The 25,753-nt window shown below is 36.0% G+C and overlaps 1 protein-coding gene across 4 annotated transcripts in view; it reads left to right on the forward strand.

Annotated features, from left to right (window-relative positions):
* Positions 1–25,753, forward strand: part of LOC149077314 (TGF-beta receptor type-1-like) — a 569,773-nt gene that overhangs the window by 352,609 nt on the left and 191,411 nt on the right. The window lies entirely within an intron of this gene.

Genomic DNA, 25,753 nt, shown 5'->3' on the forward strand with positions numbered 1-25,753 from the left:
AAGAATAATTCTTGAAATGATGATTTTTCTTCTTTTTTTTTTCCGGAAAAATTCTTTTGAGACGAGCACGTGATTATCTCGTCTTCAAACGACCACACCTGACCTTTTTGGAGAAAGTTTTCAACTTGTTTGTGTTTGGTCACGTGGTTATCGGTGCGATGTAACCGCGATCTAGTCACTTGGTCGTTTCTTTGGAATTCACTTCAATTCACTTTTTTCTCCCCCTTTAATCTGAATTTTCATCATATTCAGTATCGAAATTAGAACTTGGTTAATTTGAATTTTTGATAATTCGAACTTTTACGAATTTCTCTGGAGTTTCCGATCTACCGTAATTTAGCGTGTATAAGGAGGGACTTCCGATTTTTCGCTCTTAAAATTTGGAAAAAGGTTGAAAAATATATTGGCTATAAATACATTTAGGGCGTCTTTAGTTCTTAGACTCATTAGATTCTGTTCTAACTCTGGCAACAAAGAAAATAGGGTAACGATGATTTTAGAACTAAGTATATGTTTGTTCAAGTCCAGGCCTTGTACTATCCATGTATAAGAAACCCTCCTATTTTTTTTTGGGGGGCCCAATTTTTAGCTTATTATACACGTTAAAGGACAGTAATTTAATGCTAAAATTTCTTATTAAATTTGAACTTTTTTCGAGTATTTTGGATAATTCGAAATTGGAGGGGGGAAAATATCACGATTTTTGTATGAGCAAATTTACTTGGGGAATATCCTACAGGAAGTCAGACTTTTTGCTTTTCCTCGATCGAATTGTTAGACAACAAATTATTAGAAACTAATAAAAGTTTGAAATTTTGTTTTTCCCTCTTCTCTCTTTTGTTTTATATAACTTAATATCCATTTTAACATTGTTCAACTGGAGTGCATCGAGAATAACTACCACTTGATACGAGCCTATAGATCAAGGTATACCATCACTCAATCTTTTTGTAGTCATTAAGAGAGAGTATGGTAAAGATACAACAATGAAAGCATATTTCCTTGATAGAATAAGAATGATAAGCAAAATTTGGGACACGGTTTCGTAACGGGTGATCATGAATTTTGTTTCCGTAAATCAGGCTCTGAACATGGGTCAAAAAATTCTTCAGTGATGCTGGTTCCAGAACAGTGGAATAACATAGCAGCTCAGATCATAATTGTAAATTATTAAAGTTTGGAAAACTGTTCCGTTAGTGATGATCAGATTTTAATAACTGATAATTATTATCCTATGTGGATATTGAAGTTGCGCAGTTCGTGGTCATTTTACAGATCCGAGATATATTAATTTGATAATTCGAACCTTTATCCAGTGATTTTGGACCTCGAATTAACAAATTTCGACTGAAGTTCGTGCCTATATGATAAAGGGCTTTTTTCGGGACTCTGGACTTCCATGACTTTTATTCTCTACCTGAGTTTTCTGTTGTCTTCGAGCATTTTTGAGTCAAAAAATAGTATTGAAGTTCCGATATTTCTTGATAAATACACAGTGAAAACATCTCTTTTGCGGACACCAGTGTGGAACAAAAAAAAATTCGTCCGTAAAACAGGGAGGTGACCGTAATCAGGGGTTTCAAAAAAAAAAGATAGTTTTATTATACAAAGAGAAATCACATTATTTGGCCGTAAAAGAGAAGTAACCGCATCTGAGAAGTGTCTGTAAAGAGGGGTTTTACTGTAGCTGGTTATCTTTATGATCAAGTTATTTTTATGATCCTCGACTTCCGTCTGAATTCCAGTTCTAACGACAAAAATATTTATTGAGTACTTGAAATTTCTCTGATGATTAAGATACTTGAAAACAATTATTTGGCGTTTTCCCTGGTATTTTATGGCTAAGAAATTTGATACTTGAACTCGAATCGGTATCTAACAAAGTTAACCGTCTTCCGGTAAACAAATAACCCCACTTTTTTATCAAGATTATGATGACCATGATAACTCTTCCGTGATCTAATACAAGATAGAGCATTGCCAATACTAATCATCCGTCCATAATATAATAATAATAATCATCATCATATAATATATCCAAGGTTTTCGGGAATGAGTCGATTAACCCAAATTCTTCGGACAGTTATTGGTATGTAGATGGAATTGAGCAATTATTTGCTGCTGGGATATGATATGAATATGACCCCTGCTTGAAGCAGGGTGGCAGGGCTCCAGCCCTGGAGCGCCTGGGGTGATTTCTTTTTTAAACATTTTTTTTTTTAATGCATTTGATTCAGGGGGCCCGCAAACATCCTGCCTGGCATTAAGGATGTGTAGGGCTAGATGGAACTTAAGCGAAATTGGAGATGATGATTTTGAAGTGTCATTTTTGCGAATTATTCAGTAAATTTAGCACGTACGTGCTCAACCTTAATGTGGCCCTCTGAGTTACCTGATGTGGCCCGGGATCTCAAACCTAATTTTATAATAATGAACTGAGCGGCATATTTACTTGAGTTACTCGCAGCACAGATCCATATCACTCAAGCTGCCCACGGAATATTTCCAAATGACTTAAGTCATGACCGCAGCGCATTTCCGGATCACTTATGTGACCGAGTCATATTCAAATATCGATTGTGACCTCCGGCATATTTAGAGATCACCTGTGACCCCGTGGCACAGTTTCAGATCATTCAAACGCCCCACGGCACGGCACATTTACATATGACTTAAGTGGTCACATGTCTGGGATTGTACGCGGCACATTCCCAGATCACCTAAGTGACCCGCGGTCCAACCCCACGTCACTATAGTGACCTGCGACGTATTCCCAGATTACTTGAGTGAGTCGCGACACATTTGCAAATCACTCAAGTGGACCACAACAAGTTTTCAAACAAGTGGCCCGCACTATTCTACAGGCTGCTCGAATACCTTTGAATCGTTTTCCTCCAATTAAAATCAAATTAACTCGACGGTGTAACTCTTAACAGACCCCCCCCCCGCTTTTTACGGCCAAATAACAATTTACCCTTGTATAATAAAAGTATGCATTTCAAACCCCTGATTAACGGTCACCCCTCTTTTACGGTCGAATCCCCCCCCCACCGGTGTCCGCAAAAGAGGGTTACAGCGCATTTCTGCCATAAAGACAAAAAAAAATCAAGGCAGTATTTATGAAAATCATCGGGAATTTTCACTTGAATGTCTTATTTTATCTTAATGTACTTGACCTAGGGCAAAATATCAACGGGTTCGTCGACGATAGGGGAAATAATCGCTATGCTGTTACAAGAGGTCATTTCCAAAGGTTAACCACATACGTTTTTTTTTTGTTGTTTTTTTTGTAATTTTTGGTTTCTTATTCAGGGTAAAAACATTATCATAATAGAGAGTTATTTGCCGTTAGCTGGTTGTTCGTGATCCAGCATTTGGTCATCTCGTTTAGTTCAACCTGTGTCAAAAAGATCCCCGTTATATCATCAGGGGGACCATAGGGTTTGGATACTAAAATGCGAAACGCAAACCCTTGCATTTTTTGTGTATCCCATGAAATGACCCTCTTAGGAATAGACGTATATATGCATACGTGAATGTTTCTAACTTGATGAATGTCTCTCTTGGGCACCATTTCTTCCGTTTTATTTTCTATGACTTCACCATCGGGACATCCTGTGGAATCTTATTTCTTAGAACCAGTTATCACTTAGAATGATCCCTGTGAAAAAAAAAAAAAAAACTAAATGGGTAATTTTTCTGAATTTCTCCAACGTGCATTCTTTAGAACTGTGAAAAAATGAAGTGGTGGTTTCTTTTGTGTAAAAGTTGAAGACACAGAGAGCGGTAAAAGCAATTATCATAATCGGAGCCGATGGCTATGAACGGCATGAACTCATTTAATAATTGCATTCGGTAGCACGTGGCTTGCCTTGGCTGGTTATTTCGCACATGCACACACCTGGTCTTGTTTGGCCACAGGGTCGTGTGTTGACTCCTTTTTATTTTCTTTCTTTTACCTTTTTCTACGTGATTGCATTGTTCTGTTAGATCTGATAAAATAAAAGTCGCCGTTATTTTACATACAATAACCGCATTTACGTACGTCTGTGGAATTTCGCGAATTCTACTTCCAATTACAGTAGAACCTCAGTATAACGGACAATATTATAACGGGAGTCGCTTATAACATACAGTTTGAATAATGATAACAATAATAATAAATGATTTTTTTTTTTAATTTTACGAGTATTGCATTTGCAAGCAAGCGATTAAACATCGGTGGTTGTGTTGTTTTGCTTAAACATGGATTCACTGCACGACTCGTCCCAACCGGGAGAGTTTAGATTAGTGTAGTGTATACGTACACACCTTTTTCTATTCAAGCTACGTGTGTTGAAGGCTGTAGATATTATTGGGCGATTCTTATAGAATCGACCCAATGAAGTCGCTACTTATTCCATGTTCGACGCATGTAACCGCTAAACATAAGCACATATTAATCTTTCAGGTTTTTAGAGATGAATAGTCGAATAATTTTCGAATGGCGCAAATAGGTGGTAACACATACGATGCTAAGTTCAAGAACACATTAGCCTCCAAGATCTCCACACCTCAGAAGAACTTTATTTCTTTTTATCGGGGGAAGTTGGGGCGGGGGTTCTTCATTGAACATTGGAAGACCGGAGACACAAGGTGTCGAAGCGTTTCCGAATGATGGGTGTATACCAGAATGTACACATACAAACCTCGCACGTAAACATTACATAATTTAAAGAATTATCTCCCTGCTCCGATCAGGACAATCACCAAAGGAGCACTACAACGTATCACTCAGAATATGAACTATCAAGTGGCGTGCCTTCGAGAAAACGGCAACCATATTCAATGCAAGGTCAGTTATACATCAAGCACATAATTCTGAATGGTATATTTTATAATGTATCTCATTTTGTAAGTACACTACTACACAATAAAAAAATTACACCCTGCAAAAATTATTCGCTTTAAACTCAACTTTCATTAAACTAAGAACCTTTAGCCCCTGTTAGTCCGTTATAATGAGGATCTATACTATAAATTTAGTCCACACTTAGATCTGACTCGTAGAACTGATCTATTTTGACTTATAGGACCCGGTTCTCATCAGAGTTAAATTGTGGAGAAATATATTTTCAATGTTAAATAAGATCCAATTCTTTGGAACTTCTCTGTGAAATCGCATTTTATGCAAGTTCATTCTATTTTTTTTTAAATTAACGATTTCTCCTCAATTTTTTTTAAAGATTTCAGATATAATTTGAAAATTAATTTTATACCTTATGTTATTAATTATTTTTATAGCATGTTAGTTATCACTTTGAAAACATACTTCCAGACTATTTAGAATGGATAAAATCGCAAACGCGTCGTTTTACGTTACGCGGCACGTGTCAGCAATAAAAAACGGCTGATAGTATTTGCGCCAAAGTGTTCAAACATTATTGTCTGCGTACGAGTATATAGTGCAATATATTACTATTCTTTTCCGGTAGAAATAGTTAATTTATCGATAAATATATTTCGTAAATATTTTCGAATCGGAATCACGGACCATCGGTTAGTTTTGGCTCACTACCGTTTTAGATTTATGGCTCCTCTGAGATTTTTTAATGCATCAATGACCATTTCTTAGCTTTATTCGGAGTTTTGACCTTAATGTATGTTAATTTATTTAGCATACTTTTGCGTGGAATATCATACTTTTCGTGTAAGACATGTAGTTCCAATATCCTAAACCCTTTTATTGCCCGTGAGATTCTCCTCAATTTCTTGCATCCTTTCGAATAGTGAGTGTATCATGGGGTATTTCCAGTTCTCTGGTTATACTGTGGTTCACCTCTGGTTAACTATCTCCGAACAGTCTGTATTATGTGGTTTCATGAAAACTTCCAGTAATTTGGAGTCCAAATACATCCTGTATTTATTTTTCCCTCGAAAGTAGGCCTACCAAAGTAAAGTTACCGTATCGAATTAAATTGTATGTGTGTTCTTTCAAAATCCCTGATTTATATAGAAACGAAACTAAGTGGTCTGTTGGGACTAAAAGCACTTGAGTGATTTATCAACAAATCCAGCCATATAAATACAATGAATTCGCTACACCAATTACCTTTCTCTGTGTATCTTGATCAAAGTAGCGCGCTACTTAGTGCTTCTAAGTGCTACAAAGTCTACTACGAAATTCCACAAATGTTGCTTTTTGAAAGTGAATCTCTACTACATAGCTCTGCAGACATTCAGCTTTATTTAAAATTTAACAACGAAATTCTGAGGTGTATAGCTCATTACTTGTACATTTTTACTAAAAAAAACTGCAGATGTACAGCTTTGTAGATGTACATTTCCACTGAAACATTGTTAGGCGTATAGTTTTTAACACTTAGAATTCTTCTGGAAAATTCTACTGTTTTTATAGCCTTTTACATGTAAATTTATAATAAAAAAAATTAGTAGTCATTCTTGCGTGTAAATTTATACTAGAAAATTTCCCAGCTCTTTTATGTGCTTTACTTTCAAATTTCTATTAAAATGAGTTGCAGATATAAAGCTTCTTACGTGTACGTTTCTACTAAAAAGTTTCCAAGTACAATATATATATATATCGCTTCTTATTCATAAAATTCTACGAAAAAATTCCACAGATATACAGTATGTGCCTTTAACATGTAAATTTCTACTACAGATCTACAATAATATTTGCAGCTTTTACATATAAATTCCTACCAAAATAATTACAAGTATTTAGCTCTTTACGCGTAAATTTTCACTAGAAATTCTGAAAATGTGTGTAGTTTTCTACGCATAAATTCCTTCTAGAATTTTCGTGAAGAGATAGATAGCTCTTCACATATTACTTTATAAAAGTAAATTAATATTACAAATTCTCCGGCTATTTTGTTTTTTGCATGTGAATGCCACCACAAAATTCTCCGGGTAGGATATATAGGCTTTCGACCTATGAACTAACATTAAATGTTCCGCGAACATATGTAGCTTTTTATATATTTATAATTTCGAATACGCTTGTAACGCTTATTTCGCAAAAAACCGGACGGAAAAAAAGCAAATGTTATTTGCATTGTTTAGGAAGATTTCGTACTTGAAATAAACGTACAATATCAAGATGTTTTATATACTAAAAAATATACCCGTTTAACCGATTTTTCATTAGAATATACTGCTTGTAATAATCCGATATTCACTTACAGAAAGATATCCAACAGTAAATCAACCCTCACATCCGAAGCATTTTTCACCGTATATAACACGTCAAATCATTAAACCTTCTCTAAGGGCAATCAAATATATTTTTCCCATTGAAATGTAATAGAAATGACTATTTTCCGAAATCACATCGTAGGCGTATAATTGGCATTAAATTCGATAATGGTAGTTCATTATTCAGGAAATTGGGAGCACCGCGGTGATTTCAGAATTGGTTAATGTGTTTCATGTCGAGCAGCTGAAATATATGGCGGGGGTTTTCTTTTCTCTCGAGTTTTTTCATATCTTATCTCCAAGAGAACTTTTTTTTCCATGTTATTATTTTATTTTTTTTTCCTATGCTAAGAGATCCGACGTTTTTAATATTCTGACCTCATAATTTCTCGCGAAGAGTTCTTCTTAAGACGACGACGACTGTTGCTTTCTTTCATCGAGGTTGGAACCGGTCCTCAGATGTCATGGAATATCTATCTATCCACCACCATTGGGCTTCATAGAAGCGATGCCTTGAGCCAAACTATCAAGTTGGACTGATACTATTTTAGATGGGTGGGTCGATGAGAAATACGTATGCATTCGGCGGGAAAAAATATTATTATAATGATAAATCATTTATATATGTATATGAATATAAAGGAAAACGCTGGGAAGTGGCGGCTAATTTCAGCAAAAAATAGTAATAATACAGATAATGATAATTGGCATTCGTTCTTCCCGGTTTATTGAAGCGTAGGTTTTTATACATTTTCTTTTTGTATATTTATACACATTGAAACCTTTTTAGGTGGTCATTCGTGCAGAAGGTATCGAAATTATCTATCGATTTGTAGATTAATTATTATAGTTGGTTGTTTCGTTCAACTCTGTAAATAATCGTAATCAGATTCGTGATATCATTTCCGATGAATTTTTATGTTCAGAACTAAATGACACTGGCATTTTACGGTAATTTTGTGGTTGTCTCTATAATGTATATCCATAGGAAAAGAACGGAATTTCAATTTTTATATTCAATGACCTACCCGAGAGTATCAAGTTTCCCAAGTGTAGGTCATTAGAGTTCAGGTGGTATTCTTTCGTACGTGTGAGTTTTCATCATTATGCTAAATCATGGGTTGGTTTCACAACTTCAAGGAATTTTATTCTTAATCACGGTCTTTTTCGGCATCTTGGAATTTTCTGTAATGTATTTTATTTTCGGCCTATGATAGTCTTCGATTTACGACGTTAATTTTACATTTTATCAAGATTTTTCTAATTAAAAGCACAGCTATTAGTAATATACATTACTAGCAGTTAGGGGCGGCTTCGCTCACGTGGATTTGGTACTCTGACTGGTAAAATTCCCTCCAAAACCGTTTTAGGGGTTGATTTATGAAAAATCCATTCTTAATGTGAATCCCTACATTATAAAATGAAACTACTGATCAAATTTTATATTCATATCTTCAGCAGTTTCGGCTCGGTTCGCAGCCAGGACATGTTATTTTATATGTATAGATATATTAGATGTATCTCATTTTTCTTGTATAGTATTAAAGGATCATTGTGTGAGAGGGTCGGTTCTCTACTCGAGTCTCTCAGCGACATGAAAATTCAGAGAAATGAAAAATAGTTAGGGGTAATCCAGGAAATGAAAAATTATCAGTGAAACGAAAATTGGTCGGGAATACGTCAGTGAAAAAGAAAGGGAATATGATCAGAAGAGAGAGAAAATGTAAAATATTTGGCAGAAGTTAAAGCAAATGTAAAATATTTGGCAGAAGTTAAAGCAAATGTAAAATATTTGGCAGAAGTTAAAGCAAATGTAAAATATTTGGCAAATATCAGAGAAACGCGCCGGTGTATTTGATAAAAATGAGTGAAAAATGCTGTGAGGAGGGAGGAACAGATATTCGATAACCATTTTGGAAAGTTAAGGTTTCGGGTTGTATTTTTTAATTCGAGAGTTTTTGTCAGGAAAAAGTCAGAGAATTTTTTTTCGTTTTAATCAGCTAAAATCAGGGAAATGATCAAACGGATTTTGCTGGGAACCCTGCGCAAAAAAGTTCCACGTCTATATATTTCACCAAGTCTCAACTATTTTGACCTTCTTAACATTGTGGTTAACCACTACCTAAATCCCCGAGATTCTTTGAATTCCATATTACGATATAAAACGTACAGGACAAGCTATTTGACCCGTAAAATTTACTCCGTAATGCTTCATTATTTAAAATGTCGTCATGCCAGAATGTTCGGATGTTGAAAAAAAGAGGAAACGGAAGAAATTTCTCATGTCCTATATAATGTTGGGGGAACTAAATATCTCGTGCACAATAAGTGGAACTAACATGATTGTAAGCAGTGAAACAGAGTGTAAAAGATTGATGATATGAGGTCCTGAGAATATAAAATCTCATGTGAATCATGTAAATTACCAACTTGACCGAAAGAAGAAAATTCACGATGTGACCCGAATCGATATCCAATGCATTTCGATCGTATTCATGTTACGAATGTGCCACATGGCTAGTGTACCCAAGTGTTTCCATGTCACCGATAGTATCCGTGAAGATTAATTCACTGATTATGAGCCTTCCGCAATGAATGAAACCAATTAAATCTCAGACGTATAATAAATACAGCTCTTTTTTTTCATTTCTGTAATACACTCTCTTATTTGCAGTTTCTCAAGGAAGTACTTACTCATCCATCTTGAGCTGTTTGAACTTCAATATTTGCGATTTGCCCTCCACCAGGTGCTCGGCACCCCTTTGCCTTGTTTGAAAGACTTTCCTTTTTTCCCCCTTGAAGAATGTGTGAAACGTTATGAATATTTACAGTAGGAAGCACACGTTTGGTATGTGCACACATGCGGCCCATGCATGCTTACTTCTTCACCAAAATCTACGGCTACAAACTTGCCTCGATGTCTTTTTTGTTTTAATTGGCGGCGAGCTGTGATAGAAATGCAAAAATAATATTTCGTGCATTAAATTATTCTGCTCAGATGATAATGTGTTTAGATGGGGAACGAAAAGGACATATATGCCCAACCCATAGCCCGCGGGCAGAATGTGGCCCTCGGAGCCACCCGATGTGGATGGTGCACAACCTAATTTTATAAACATGTACTAAGCGTATTTACAGATTACGGTGGCACAGTTCTAGAGCACTTAAGCGACCCGTGGCTCATTTGATGATCACTTAAGTGACCCGTGATGCATCTGAAGATAACTTAAGTGACCCGTGGTGCATCTGAAGATAACTTAAGTGTGACACGCGCCACCGTTCCAGATCACTTAAGTGACCCGTGGCATATTTAAAGATTACCATGGCACAGTTCCAGAGCAGAGCACTTAAGTGACCCGCGGCACATCTAAGGATCACTTAAGTGACCCGTGGCATATTTAGAGATTACCATGGCACAGTTCTAGAGCAGAGCACTCAAGTGACCCGTGGCATATTTACAGATTACCATGGCACAGTTCCAGAGCAGAGCACTTTTAGTGACCCGTGGCACATCTAAGGATCACTTAAGTGACGCGTGGCATATTTACAGATTACCATGGCACAGTTCTAGAGCAGAGCACTCAAGTGACCCGTGGCATATTTACAGATTACCATGGCACAGTTCCAGAGCAGAGCACTTAAGTGACCCGTGGCACATCTAAGGATCACTTAAGTGACGCGTGGCATATTTACAGATGACCATGGCACAGTTCTAGAGCAGAGCACTCAAGTGACCCGTGGCATATTTACAGATTACCATGGCACAGTTCCAGAGCAGAGCACTTAAGTGACCCGTGGCACATCTAAGGATCACTTAAGTGACGCGTGGCATATTGGCAGATTACCATGGCACAGTTCCAGAGCAGAGCACTCAAGTAACCCACGGCATACTTCCAGAGCAATCAATCGACCCGCTCCGCAGTTCCAAATGAATCACTCGTGTGACCCGCGGCACGGTTCCAGAGCAGTTAAGTGGCCCGGGAGCTGTTTCAGATGACTTGATTAAGTGGCCCGCGACACGTTTTCAAATCAGTGAAGTTGGGACACATTTTCCTAAAGGTTGAACACCCTTGTTTGTTTTCTGTAATCCTACCTGGTAGGGAAAGGCTTCTGAGATATTTGTATTCCGCTGGATTGAAATTCTTTCGAAATCATTCTAGCATTCAGTGTGAGTGTTTAGGACGATTCCTATTCAAAACAACTGAACATTTTCCGCTTGTTGAGCAGGAATCAGAGGCTGAATCAAGAGTTCGTCGAGTCCATTCTTCAAGTTTCGCTTCACGGAATATCCCTTTTCACCACTGTTTCGGATTTTTACACGTGAAAAAAAAGCCGTCGGCATTGATTCATGTGAGAAAAAAAATTGTTTTGTGTGTGTTGAAATTATATCACTTCCATGTTTCTGGTAGTGACTCACGTACCGCAAGAATGGCGAGTGTTAGTCTGTAGTGTCTAAAGACCAACCCATCAGCCACGGAATATTTGTAGAGGGCTGAGATTATAAGATATTTTTCCACTGATTGATTGACTGTAAGATTAGGCCAATATTTTTAGGGTACCTTACGCTCAACTAGTGGCCTAAGACCTGTTTGTGTAAAAGTGAACAAAGCGGCATATTTACAGATCACTCAACGCACCGGCGGCACAGTTTCCTATTTCTTAAGTGACACCTGCTGTGCAGTTGTGCATCACTTGAGTAGGGTGATCTCTAGATCACTCAAGCGGCCCGCTGCTCATTCACAGACCACTTAAGTGACCTGCGGCGTAGTTTCGAAGCACTTAACGGCTCGAGGTGTAGGGCCACATAACTTGAGTTACTCGCGATACGGTTTCAGATCAATTAAGTCACACTTCGGTGACCCGCGGCATATTTACAGATCACTTGAGTAACTCACGATACAGTTCCAGATCATTCAAGCGACCCGCGGTTCATATTCACATCACTTAATCAGTTCACGTCACAGTTCCAGATTACTTGACCCGCGGTTCATATTCACATCACTTAATCAGTTCGCGTCGCAGTTCCAGATTACTTGACCCGCGGATGATTACAGTGACTCGCGGCACATTCACAGACAACTTTAGAAAGGTTGAACACCCTTGTCTTACGCCCTTGTGTGCTGTCAAAATATGCCTGTATATCTGGCCCAGTGTGTGTTAAGGAAGTTAAACTTGCAATAAAACTTTTTTTTTTTAGAGAAAATTGGAAGCCCCCTCAAATTTCACCACCCTATTTCACGGTCATAAATACAGATATCGGTAAGATGACCAGATATCTTCATAATAGTGTCTAGATTAATGGACCCGCTTATTATAATCATTATTTGTTCATGTTATGGTCGAAGAATCTCTCGGTAGGTATCAGCAAATTAGCTCATTTTGAGCTCTCGTGCTCAACTCATGACCTGCGGGATAAATGGGGCACTCGGAGTCCTCTGACGTGGCCCGCGACCTTATTTTTTAATTTTAGTTTCTAGGGAAATTTAATAAATTATCTTTCTTGTACAAGTGCTGTCCCACTCTTATTTCTACGTAATGGTGGTTAACCAGTTGTTGCGCCTACGTTAGGTTCTTCTATTGTACGTTTTCCATCGTGTGTGCCAATGAGAATGCGTGGGTGAAAATTTCATCAAAAACTTTAGCGTAGATAAGTAAGTATATAAACAAATTAAAAAAAAAAACTACTAAAAGAATTATTTTAAGAATTTATCAAAAATAAAATTTAAGGAACGAACCCTTTTCTAGATATTTTACCGAGGTGAAGTCGGGAAGAAAAGTCATCTGGTCTCCGCCGGGAATTGAACCCAGGTCATCTGGCAAACTTAGCAAATGAACTAACATATGATACCACTACTTCACCAAACACCAACTTTGGCCATATTGCAATTTACTGCCATTAGTGAGATGGGTTGGAAGTGAAGGCGCTGTCTATCGGTGGTCACCTCGAGTTGATTAGGGAAAATATCTTATCGATATCCTTCCTCCCTTGGGTTCGAACCCGGGACCCTGACAACAACCTTTATGATGGTAGACGAGCATCTTACCACCATGCCACTCGGGCACAATATGATACCACTGGAGAGCCATCTCATTTTCTCTACCGCTCTACCTGGGTAGGAGGGCATTTGCTGAAAGTTACTGATGCTTCTATATCAGCCTCTCACGCCCCAATGCGTGAAATAAGGTAAACAATGGTAGTGTCGCCAGTGGTGTGTATGGTAGCACACTTGCCAAGTTTGCGAGAGGACCTGTGTTCGATTTCGATTCCCGGTATAGACCAGATGACTTTTCTTTCTGACTTCACCTTGGCATAAAATTCAGAGAAGACTTCATTTCTTGATGCGTGTATTGGGCTGAGAAAAAACGTCATCTCATTCTTTATAAAAAGAAATTGATTCACTGTGGCCCATGAGAAATTACCAAACGACGCAAAAGGTCGCAAAATTAGTCAAGTGGCCGGCGATTAGTCATGAAGTCACTCGAGTGGCCCGTTGCAGGTTACAAAAAAATTACTTGAGTGGCCCGCAACAGGTTGCAAAAATCACTCGAGTGACGCGTTTGAACATCCCTGACTTTACAGTTTCAACTGATTCGTTCAACATTCAATACGGTGATTTAATTTACCGATATGTTTACTGATTTCACTATTGAGAATATTGATGGATTAACTCCTGACTGATCCTTCTTCAATCTTGAAATTAGCATAAATATCAGTGTTATACATCTTTTAACCAAGTCATATCATTCAGACAGTTTTTCTCTCTAAAATTTTTGTTTTTAATATCATCATTTGAGAGAAAGATTAATTTTTTTTAAAAAAACATTTGAGACCATTTAAAACCGTTTGACGTTGGTTTTCGTTGTGTCCCACATCAGATCCACATCACCAGTCATAATAAATCCATCCAAATATTCAATTCCTGTGTTACAAAAACAAAATCTCATAATCAGGCTCGAAATACGGAACACCACTGATACACGTATTTACCAACCACATATTTAGCAACCGAACGACATGCACGTGAAGGCATCTATATCCATTCCTCCTCCACCACAGCAGCGATGAATGGTCAATAAGCAATTTGATAAATGGTTTCGGGGTCTTCGGTAGTGGCCCTGGCATGATTCGTGGTATCCCCCGTCTCTAATATATCTTTCTCTCTCTCTCTCTCTCTCTCTCTCTCTCTCTCTGTCTCTTTTCCTGGGTCCGTCGTCTCCCTGCTAGGAAACGACTCAACAACATAGAGAGAGGATATCCTTTTCCTCTCTTAATCGGGAAAAGGGTTGGGTCCATGATGTTCATGGAGCGAGTTCAATGGTGTTGGGTTCGAAAAATCCATACACGTTCGGATGTCGGTCCTTCCGCTATTACATCGCTTCCAGTCATTTCGTTTTCTTTTTGTTTTTTTTTTTGTGATACATTATAATATAATATACATACTTCGTTTATATTTGTATGCAAAGGTTGGAACGAGGTTAGTGGATGTAGCAAAAAAATATTTAAAAAGAAAAATGCATATTGGTGTGTATGTGTCTTGATATATACACGAAACTTTTTTCCCCAACCCTGTAATCATCACCAATCAGTTAGGATACAGCAATTTTTCCTCTTCTTCTCCATCATGACCATAACATATGTTCTCGTAGCTGCTTACAGATTCTAATTATGATTCGATGGTTCTTTTCTGCTCCATTTAAAACTGGTTCCTAAAAATGTTTTTTATTTTTATTTTATTAATTTCATGTTCAATGTTTCAACTTTGATTAAAATTAAGGGAGTGAAAAAAGTTATATAACACAGTGATATTTCATCCCATTCATTCAGGAGACATGTTCCGAGATGTGAAAGGACATCGATTCCGTATATTAGGACGATGTTTTTAATATGTATTCTTTTTTTTTCTCTTCTATAACCGATGTATTATCTATTTATAGTTAGCTGTAATTTTTTTGTCGATGGATTTACTATTAAATACATGATTAATAAGCGTGGTAATCAATGGTAGATGATAAGTTCGTTTTACATAGGGGCCGTACGTTGACGCGAATACGTTTATTTCATTTTAAGAGGTTATCCTAATAGAACAACACATGCTCAACCTATGGCCCGCGGGACAACTGGGGACTTCGGGTGTCGCGTGTCCTGCTACCTGATACCTAATCCTGTAAAAATGAACTAAACTGCACATTGACGGATCACTTCGAGTGACACGCACTGCAGTTCCAAATCATTTATAAAACCCCGGCATATTTACCGATTAATTGAGTGACTCGTGGCATAATTCCAGAGCATTTAAATGGCCCACGGCACATTTCCAGATCATTTAAGTGCCCGCGGCATAATTCCAGGGCACTTACGTGGCCCGCGGCATATTTACAGATTACTTGAGTGACCCGCGGCATATTTACAGATTACTTGAGTGCCCCGCGGCATATTTACAGATTAGGCTACTTAAGTAACCCTCGGCATAATTCCAGAGCACTTAAATGTCCCACGGCACATTCCCAGATCATTTAAGTGACCCTACGGCATATTTACAGATTACTTGAGTGACCCGCGACATAATTTCAGAGCACTTAAGTGTGGCCCGCGGCATATTTACAGGCCACTTGAATAACCCGTGACACAGTTACATTGCACTTAAGCAGACCATTGTGCTGTCCCAGTTACTCGCGGCACATTTTCAGATCACTGAAGCAACTGGTGGCACATTTACAAATTTAAAAAAAGCAAAAAACTCTAGGATATGATAAATATATCAGTGTAAATCGGACCTTTTTCATGTCAATTGGTTGATTTGTTAATATTATTCAAAATGTGTCAAAGTCTTCTTGTCCACCCTGTATTACCAATGAATTCTGAATGTTTTCCAATTACCAAAAAGGTTCTATTCTGAATGTAATTCCAAGTAGCGCAATTTTTATTCCGAGCGTTATCTCCAATAAATTCTAAGATTTGTTACAGACAAATGCCGAAAATTTTTAGAATTTATACTAAATTTTTCCTACATAGAATTATTCTAGGTTTAATCCCAAATACCATGATGTTATTCCGTTTCTATTGTTTAATATTGTCCAAAGAATTGAATTACAAAGTTATTGTTCGGATTGTGTGATCCAAACAACTGCCGAAATTATCTCGTATAAATTGTATTATGAATTATTCCAAAATACGTACCGGGTACGTATTTAGAATTATACGTATCTTATCATTCCGGGCGTAATCACAAGATAATTTATATTCTTAATGTTAGCGTGAAACAAAAGTATTCGGAAGTCATATATGGGAAAAATTTAAAATATATAGCAAGCATTGCGAATAATATTTCGAATACATTCAAAGTAAATTCTGATGTTATCTCGAATAAATTTAAAGGGATTTCCGAAGTTGAATCTTGAAAACATTCCAAAAATATCTCTAATAAGTACATTCTAAATACATTTCAAAGTTATCTCAACTGATAGCGTTTGAATAATTTCTAAAATACCATTACGACTCAATTAGCGTTTGAAATTTCTTAAATTACTTAACGTAAATTAACGCTGGCAATTCCTTATTAAATTAATGCAAGTCAACGTTGTAAATTCTTAACTAAATTATTGTTTGAAATTTCTCAAATTAATGGCATTATTTAAATCCCGGAAAATATATACATTTTTTTAATCGAACTCCGAAGTTACAGCGAGAATAACATTATTTAACTTCATCCATATTCATTCATAGTAATTATTTGGTTCTCGCCCATTGTCGAATGTTTCAATTTTCTGTCGATAAAAATGTCATTCATTGATGGATAATGAAATAATTAACGCAAAAGAAAAGTTTCATTATCCATTGAATTGAACATAGCTATTGGTCATCAAACCGGTAAAAGCCGATAGGAAAAAGAACGTTCAAATATGCATTTACTATCTTTCTCTGGACAATATTAAGAACGCGCGTGAAAACACGTTATGGTAATGAGTGAATATAATCCTCATCAGGAACATAAACTCGAGAGAAGCATCAATTCCGAGTATTGAAATGACCGGAATCATTAACAAGTTCCAAGTCCGTCACTTTTCAAGTAAGCTTAGATACACTATTTCGAGTTAGTTGTTCCTTCCCAAAAATAATCAAATGCTTATTTTGATTATTTTTTTTTCAATATTTAGTTCATTATGAGCAGGATGAAGAAAACGATGACTTATATTTCAATGCCCATCATTATAAAATCATTTTTTTCTTTTTTTTTTCATATACAGTGAAGCTAATTCCTTTGAGAAACTAACTAGGGTCTGCGGAAGTTCAGAATGTGATTATCTTAGTGTGATAAATAACTTATTAATAGGTTTTTCTTCTACAAGGAGCTCTAGGGAACAAAATATTTTTATAATTTATAAAGTTTTCGCGGTCGTTGTCAATTGGAAGAGAAGTTTGTTTTGTGGATAAAACTAGCGTCGTGAGTTTATTTTTCCTGAACGATCAAATTAACCAATTATACTAGGGTGAGATAAAGGCGATAAATTTCTAGTATTTTTTTTCAAATTTACCAACGACGCTTGAATGTTACGCATATTCACCGGTAAAAGTGATAAATTTATCAAACTTACCGAGACTATTGGTAAGTATGCAATACATAATAACCGGCTATTTTGTATAATAACCGATTTATCACGTTTATCGTACCATATAGAAGAAAAACACTTTGAACGCGATTTTCTCATGCAGTTTTTGAGTTCACCCATAAGATTTAAATATAAACTACTGCACCAAAAATTATGAAATTTTGCAAAAATGTTCATGCGACATGTGTTAGTAGAATGAACCTGGGAGTTACCAATTTGCCTATTGGAATTATTTTTAAAAAATGTTGAATTCAAATTTTTGAAATTTATATACAGTGCCATTCAAAACTCAACGTACAAATTTGTAGGGGGGAGGTAGAAAACACGAAGGCTAAACGGAATCACATAGGGATGGATCACAATTTTTTTGTACATAACTGTGGATGGTGAGAAGTTTGACCACTTGCAGTGAAACTTAACGTGTACACGTACTGTCCCGGTGTAAAGTATCGGTATATCACCCATTATTGCATAGGGGCCATTCAAGTATACGTCAATAAGTTTTGTCAAGAAAATTGGTACGATTGTCCTTAAAAATTGAAAAGAATGCACAGAGAAACAAAAAAAACCGTAATTTTTTGTGCGTAAGATTGGATTAAATACCACGTCACTTCCAAAATTACAGTGTGTGTATTTTACGGTAAATGTGATAAATCCTGTTATTATGCATAATCGTCAAGCATTTTGGTAGGTTAAATAAATTGATAAACTTCCTTAAATTTATCACTTTTACCGGCAATTACGCATAGTATCCAAGCGTCGTTGGTAAATTTAATAAGTACAACAAAGATTATCACTTTTATCGGTGATTATACATGATAACTAAGCGTCGTTAGTAAACATGATAAATCGTATTATATAATATACCATACATGTATCGTTATACCGGGGTGGTCCGACGATAATCACCACACATATTAAACTCATTTGAATTTTTTTTATATTTATCAAATCACTAGTTACACTAGAGTACACTCTGTGCTTAATCACAGCTAAAGGCAATAAATTTTAAGTATTTATGAAATTCATCAACGACAATGGGTTATTATGCATAATCGCTGGTTAAAGTGACAATGTTTTCAGTATCTATCAAATTTAACAACGACGTTTTGGTATTGCGCATTATCTCCAGTGGAAATTGGGTAATTCAAATTCATAAATTCTTGGCTATTATGCATATTCGCCAATAAAAATGATAGGTTTACCAAACTTACCAAGACGATTAGCAAGTATGCATAATAACCGATTTATCACATTTACCGTATATAACATATATATTCTCTTCAGAAATAGTGTTGCCTACATAATTCTTTTGTAAGAAAAATCCAAAAAAATTGCAAAATGCAATCATAAATAGAATCAAAATCTCAATGCTGATTTTTGTATGTGAAGAATGTAGTTTTTATACCCGCTTATACGTATACTCTTACAATTGTCCAAATACACGTCGGCACCGCAAAACCAAATAAAGAGACCGCAGGTTTATATTCAAAACAAATAAACAAATTGAGATAATTGCGAAAACAAACTAGCCAAAATACCTGCGAAGATCCCTAGATTCCCACGCACTATTGTAATTCATAGACGAAGAGTAATAGCGTGAAACGAGTGTTAGTTTCGTGTTCCGTCACTAGATGGCAACATCGTGGTGATGCATACGCGACACGTCTGTCATTCATCATGTACTCCTTTTCTTTTTTATTACTTTTTACATACTTTCCATCCAATATCTGATTTTAAATTCGAATATTTCATTTTTTTTATGTGTGTATATCAACGAACAAATTTTACTGCTTCAAGGCATCCAGAAATGATGGCTTATTTTCGAGTATTTTGAATACAAATTTCATAAGAAAACAAGATGAAAGAAAATTTTTTATTTTTGTTAATCATTATAAACTTGATTTATTGATGGTATGATTAGAGCAATAAATATTTCAATCGATATTCCATCATATGACATGCCTCTGTAAATATTACAAGTCAAAATGTGATTGATTCGATGCTATTAATTGAATCGGGTTCTATCCTCGATTGACATGATTTGGTGGGTTTTTTTTTTCCTCTTTAAGGAAATAATTTTTATCAGACGGAGAAATAATTTATATCTATCCATGAGGAGAAGACAATTTTTTAAGAATAATTTTATATCGAAATTTTATTAGTTTTCGGAAATAGAAATCGTTTCCCGTAGAAGATGCGTCAGAGTATAAATCAAGCATATCGAATTTGTTTTGCGTATAATTTGAGAGAAATCGGTTTAGAGTTGAATTTGTATTACACAGTCACAATTACTGTAAAATTATTTCTGATCATTCCTCAAAGTACGTTTTTATGACGGCTGTATTAAAAACATGAACAATTTGAGTTAATACAGTAGTATTGACCTGAATGATGCAGTATGTTATCTAACCCAGAGGTTCTTTACCTTTTGTGTTTCACAGTAAAAATTGCAAAAATGATTATTTGAATACTGAAAATACCGAAACTCTATCAAGGTACTACTACTGCTTCTGAGAACCCCACATGCACCTCTTTCATATTCCTCTATGGCAGTGGTTCCCAATCGGGGGCTGACTGGACCCCCCCCCCAGGGGGTCTACGGTCTTTTTGCTAGGGGTCCATGACCCAATTGTAAAAGTGCAAAGGAAAATTAAATGAAACAAATAAATAAATTACTTAAAGCAAAAGTTTTGATTAAATTAACTCGCCAAATAACTGCTGGAATGTTGGTAGGCTGCAACAATAGCCTATTATTGTGAGGCCCGTAGCCAGAAATCTCGTTCGGGGAGGGGGGTGGACCAAAGCGATAGAACAATAGATTTGGCCATCTTTTTCCGTTTTTTGTCATTTTCTCACATTGTGCGGGGGGGGGGGAGACCAGACCCCCACGTCGTCGTCGTCGTCCCTCCCCGCTATGGCTTTGAATATTGTTAAGATTTGACAAAAATTATACTTGTTGCGACAGCGCTCGATAGGAGTACGGAAAGTTGTTTTCGTTCTTTTTGTAGTCCAGTAGATTGAATTGCTATCGCATCAGATTTACTAGTACTGGGTAGAAGAATGTCCCGAGAACATTCTCGGTGGTCGATGGATGTAGTTTCTGCTGCTTATAAATAGGGGTCCACGGTAGACACCAGTATTTCCGGGGTCCATGCCAAATACCAAGATTTATTTGTAAGGGGGTCAACGACGACTAAAAGTACAAAGGAACCGCTCCTCTATGGAACTTAACGCCATCAAGCTGGAATCCAGACCCAAACTTAAGTGGAATTGAACGGTTTCACTACAATGGCTGAACATTTGGAAGACTAAACGCCGGTTAAGTTCCAGTTAAGGTTTTTATACACTTGACTCGCAGTAGCTAATTTGGTTTTAATAGATTTAATTACAACAGTATCATTTATAATGCAAAATTATAGCGAGTTCACACACACATACGTTTTAGTTCATTTTCAACCCCAAACCCAGATTTTTTTTCGTGTTAATCTGAAAAATTAGTTTCACCTGATAGCGACACGAAAATTTAAAATAATTCATTAGAAATTAGATAATAGTCATTCAGCAGGGGTCAGATTTTTACAGATTCGTAATTTGTATGTTGTACGGTTTAATCTTGAAAATTTTCAGTTTTACCCATGTGAGCCCAAAAATGCAAATACTGTATCATCTCGGTTTGATTAAACTAATTGCTCACTAGATAGGTTTCATGAAGTAGAAATTAATTTGTTGCATCTATTCGACCACGGACAAATTCCGTATTGGGAAGTTTTCCCAATAGTACGCATGCCTGCATACTAATTGCTTCGAAATTTGTCGAAGCAATAAAAATCCATCAGTGTAAATTCTGGATAAAAATTACTAAATAATCCTGTAGTTTTTTCTCCTGCATATTACAGTTAACATCACTCATGACAACAATTTGATTGACCCATAAAACGGTATAAAAAAAATACAAAAAAGGATGCCGGTGGGTCCTGTCAGCGTATTTTTAATTGAGGCAATTAAAAACAACACAGCAATTTAATTAGAGTGAATTTTTAGATAAGTTTGAATGGGGTTGAATAAGGGTGAAATATACAATTTGTCTTGATTTTTTTTTTTAATGTTATCTTTAATCCTTTCAGACCCTGATGCCACGAATGTGTGGGTTGCTTTTTCTCACTGTAGAAGTTTTTCTTTTGACCTCTGGGAGTTAAGCCCTGACTTAAAGGATTGTGTAAGTTTTGAGTTCAAAATGAGGTTAATATTAACTTTGGGAGTTTTCATCAGAGGACAGCACTTGAAGTTGAGATTTCCGTGGCTTCCAGGAGAAACTGCCTCCGGGAAAAGTGTGATTTATTACACAAAATTTAGCAATAAAATTCTGGAAAAAATCTGTATGCGAAGATGAATATACCTTGCATTATCTTGGACAAAACTTTTGAATGAAATGAAGTATTTCTTCACAAAACACTTTGAAAAAAAGACTGAACATATGACATTCATGTTTAACTCTCAAAAAATGACGCCGACAAAGAATCAACTCTTTCCTAAAAAATAAAAGAATTGTACTCATATAGCTGTATTTCTTACTTAAATGACCATTAAAAGATGTACTTTCTAAAATACCAAAACAATTGAGAAATAAATTGGTAATAACGTAAATTTTGACAAAGTATTTCTCATGATTTGTCATGTATATTTAAATCTACACGGGACCATGAAATATTCAGAAATTGCGTTAACCAGAGCATGATTTTGTTGTAATTTAGTCCCACGAGCGACCCTAAAAAGAGAAGAAACACGGTTTCTTTCATGTATAGTAAGAAATATGCACGTATATATATTTTTAGGTGGACATACATTTCGATGGTTTTAAATTGATATCAATAACGTTTATTTCAACCGCACACGTTAGAGGATCTAAATAAAAAAGTACTTGTTTTTTATATTTGTTTGTTTCTTTTTTTTTTCCTCCTTTCCACGATGTCCCGGACTCCCGGTTTACGCCGGTGAGGATCCCGGGAGTCGTTCCGGTGATTTATGGATCGGAAGTTTTCACTCCGTGAGTTTTCGAACTCTTTTCTGCGGGAGTGTATCGATTTTATGTGGCCGCCGAGATTCCGCGCATCCGCCGGTGCTCACTCCGAAGTCGAAACTTCATCGGATCAACGAAATCTTCCTTTTCATTGACACAGTCGGCGCGGCTTATTAGAGAATAATGGATAATGTTATCATTTAGGTATTGTTATCACTTTTGCAAGGAATTGAAAGGTATGTGGGTATACACACACCATGTACGTACGATGCAAAAAATTCGTTTCTTTTCTTATAAGGACTTTGGATGATGTTATCGATGTTTTTATCCGCCGAAAGTTTCTATTGCGCATGCTGAAGCTAAAGTCTAACCAAACTTAATTTTTTTTTCTTTTTAGTTATTGTTATCAGACTGCATGACTATGTAGAGAGCTAGAAGGTGTCCTCGACCCTCCTATGTTCGCAAACATTTCCGCACTTAATGCCGTAATCAGTCCATAGTATTCGCTGTGATCCATGTACGTGTGGAGCTGCTTTCACAATGGCCTTTCAAAATTGGAGAAAGCAAATGTATGAAAGTGCTTTCCTTCAGTTCTTGGTCAGTTTCTTTCATTTGACCATATTCCGATGCCTTCTCCCGAGAGACTTCCTCAAGCGATCTATGAAACGTATTTTGTACATTAAAAAATATCATAAAGGCCAGCGGTTCTCAGCCTTTTTTGACTCGCGAAGCGAGTAAGTTATTCATCATTCCATTTCTTAATTATTCATCAAAGTTACTGATTTATTTTTACTATTTAAAAATATTTATAATTATTACTTTTTTTTAATTTTACTGGTTTTTTATTCCCCCTCAAGCGGCCACGGAGCCCCTGTAGAGTGCACAAGGAGCCCCAAGGGCTCCGCGGAGCACCGGTTGAGAACTGCTGCATTGGACAGTTTTATTCAAACGCTTTACTGATTAACAAAAATAGAACATTTTAGCTTAAAAGAAAACAAAAGAGGTCCCGTTCAGAATAGAATTAAAAAAATGTAACCATCGAACATTTTGAACTAAGTGGGAAAAATCCCCGTTTACCATACGTCCCGTTCCCCCAAACGGGATGTATGGCCACCAAACATGCAAACGGGACTTTTCGGATATAATTATCATTCGATTATTGTTATCAGAAACCTTGAGTTCCGGTGCGATCACATTGATCGTACTTATTTTCCTCCCTTCAAACCACCAATACATACGTTTTATGCTGAGAATCCAAATTTTTATTTCTATTTCGGCAATAGATAGCCACGGGGTCGAATGAAAGAACTTGTTGATTCATTTCCCTTGCACTCGATAAGTACCAGAAACACGATGGAGAGAGAGAGAGGAGAGAAAAAACAAGAACTGAACACATTATTGCCCTGTTCATAATCAAAAGCTTTTCGAATACAACTTTTTAAGCGAACACCTTATCTGTCTTAGACACATTATAGATATTTATGTTTACCGGCAATATTATCTCGATAACGCGCGTATTTACCGAGAGCGTTTATATATTATATTACTTTGTGACAAAGTAAAACGTTTACTGTAAACACATGTTCGTACCAACAAGAAGTATACAAAACTCTTTCGCGTAAACGTTAGATAGATACTTAGGACATTCTTATGACCTGCTGGAGTGGCTTTTAATGATTTGTTATGTTCGTAAAAGAGAAAAAGTGTTCATTTTATCGTGTTTTGTGTGTGGCGTTTAACAAGATAATCGCGTGGAAGTAGTTCGTGGGATGAAACATACTCAGCCTAGAGTTGATATTAGGCTGTTATCGTAAGTCGTAAAAAATTAAGAGTGTTTACCTACCGTGTGCCCGATTCATGCATGATAGGTATTTACACAGGCATATCAGTTTGTAAAACGATTTTCTGATTTGTGTTCGATATCGTGTTATTCAAGTACTATATCAAATGTGCTCGGAAAATTTATTTAGCGTTGAATGTCATTCCTTCCTTTCAACAACTGATTTGTTTTTATTACAATAACAGTGATTTTTTTTTTATGTTCAGTGTTTCGTCTCACTATAGTTGAGATTTCATTCCGCAATTGGATTCGTACAGTTTGAGATTTCTTTCCTAACTATTGGCTTCATACAGTTCAGCTTTCATTTTTTAACAATCGTTTTTGCACAGCTGAGCTTTCATTTTTAATAACATCATACAGTTGAAACTTCTTTTAAACAATCGCTTTTCCTGCAGTTCAGCTGCTTCTTTCAATTACAATCGATTTTGCCAAAAAATCTTTTGTCTTAACAGCTCTTTTTCTCTTTTTTCGGCTTTGTACCTTAACAGTCACAGATCGTATAATTTTTTCAACAATTGATTTTTTCCCACTATAATTCCTTCACAATTGATTGCCATTCAGTATACTTTCTCCAACAATTTATTTTCTTCCAATATACTTTCTTCAACAATTGATTTTCTTCCAATATACTTTCCCTAACACAATCGATTTTATTTTACTATACTTTCTTCCACAATCAATTGTCATTTAATATATTTTCCTTCATTGTACTTTCTTCAATAATTGATTTTTTTACAGCGAAGTTTTATTTTTAAAATCAAAATCCAATTTTCAAGAGAGAAGTCTTTTTCTTCCAAAAATTAATTTTTTGTGAGAAACATATTCTTTATTTAATTATTTTACTTAATTCAAATTCACACACACATCTTCCCAAAACATAAATTACCGCATCTATGTAGTTATTCAAAATTAGGTATCGAATAATTATGGTTAATGTACATTTTAAAATAATGAAAAACGCTTAATGTATGAAATAAAGTAAAATAAAATTAGTTATATAATGTAATGAAAGGATTTATTAAAACTAGAATAATAATTTTCTTAGCTTTTTCCATCAGTTCCAGTGACATTAAGTAGAACTGGTA

Source organism: Pholcus phalangioides, unplaced genomic scaffold (genome assembly GCF_987345545.1).
Source record: "Pholcus phalangioides strain wild (caught in Gottingen) unplaced genomic scaffold, Ppha-v1.0 ptg000015l_1, whole genome shotgun sequence".
Classification (NCBI taxonomy): domain Eukaryota; kingdom Metazoa; phylum Arthropoda; class Arachnida; order Araneae; family Pholcidae; genus Pholcus; species Pholcus phalangioides.